This window comes from Tupaia chinensis, unplaced genomic scaffold (genome assembly GCF_000334495.1).
Source record: "Tupaia chinensis unplaced genomic scaffold, TupChi_1.0 Scaffold145528_1, whole genome shotgun sequence".
NCBI lineage: Eukaryota > Metazoa > Chordata > Mammalia > Scandentia > Tupaiidae > Tupaia > Tupaia belangeri.
This window is the reverse complement of record NW_006205385.1, coordinates 676,721-678,299: the sequence shown is the minus strand read 5'-3', so window position 1 is coordinate 678,299 and position 1,579 is coordinate 676,721.

The window sequence follows — 1,579 nt, the reverse complement described above, 5'->3', positions numbered from 1 at the left end:
GGGTGGTGATTTCGTCCTTTCTGTCTCTATGTCTCTCTCTGTCTGTCTGGCGAGCGCACGTGCCCTATAGCGAAAAAAACCTCTCCAAAATAATAATAATAATAATAATAATAATAATAGCCCCATTTCAGAAGTACTCAGACGCCCTTCCTGGGAGAAGGAATACTACACAGAGGGGCCAAGCAGAGCCCAACAGAAAGGCCTTGCTGGGTTTCCTCTATCTGTGAACATCAATCATCCCCTTTTTGTCCAGTCATAGTTCTGTACATTCGTTTATGCTTCAGTCATGCCTATGCAATGGAGTCTCCACAAACACCCAAAAGTTCAGAGTTCAACAATCTTCCAGACAACTGAACACACAGTGGTTCCTGGAGGGTAGAATAAACAGAGGACGTGAACATTTCCCAATGCATCTCTTCACTGGTGCCGTTTATAATAGCTTTTACAATAAACAGGTGATTGTTTTCCCTTGCGTTCTGTGAGCTGCTCGAGCATATTAATTGAGCCTAAAGAGAGCGTAATGGAAACTCAAACTGGTAAATGGTCTGTTTAAAGTTCTAAAGGCCCAGACCTGGGACTGATGTCTGAAGTTAGGCAATCCGGTGAGGTTGAAACCTCAACCTGTGAGACCTGATGCTACATCCAGAGAGATGATCCCGCTGGATTATAAGACACTCAGCTGATATCTGCTGTAGAATTGCTTGCTTGCTGGGTAGGTGTGTGAATCAACCACTCACATTTGGAGTCACAGAAACCTATTGATTTGTGTTTTGAAAGCACAGGAAAAATGTTGAATTTTTGTTGTTTTCTGACAAAGTTGCATTTTGAAAAGCCTTCTTGGTCATCATCATACTCTGGGTTCAATCTTACTGCTCTTCAAGTACTTTGCAACAATGTAGCCAGACTAATCCTCCTGAAATGGGTTTCTTTCATCCTTAAAAACCCTCCACAATTTCCCTCAGTGTCACAGTATGTCTGTCTTAGCCTGCTCAAGGCGCTATAACAAAATACCATAAATCAGGTAACTTATAAGTGGTCGATATTTATTTCTCAGTCTTAGATTCTTGGCAGTGCTAGACAAGGCACCAGCAGGCTTGGTTCATAGACGGTGCCTTTTGTGTATGAACATGGTAGAAGGGACAGGAACCTCACCTGGGTCTCTCTAAGAAGGGCATGAACTCAATTCATGACACTGCATCCTCAGGATTGAATCACTTCTCGATGAACCCATCTCAAAGTACCATCACATTGAGATTTAGGTTTTCAGCATAAGAATGTTTGGAGAACACAAGGACTCAGTGAACAGCAATGTGCAAGCCACGGGATGGTAAACAGTGATTCACCTGCTGGGCAGCGATGGTGGGTTCTCTGTTTCCTGTTCCCAGAACTGTCCCTTACACATAGTTATACGGTGCACTGTGATTGAATCGCCCTGAAGTGATTAGTTTTGCTCCTACTGTTATTTAGTTTATGAGTTCTTCTAACAATAAATCTAACTTTAAATAGTTCTGCAAAAATCTCAAATGCTTTGGAGAAACATTACAGTTATATCTTATGTTTAAAAAATAGATATAGAACA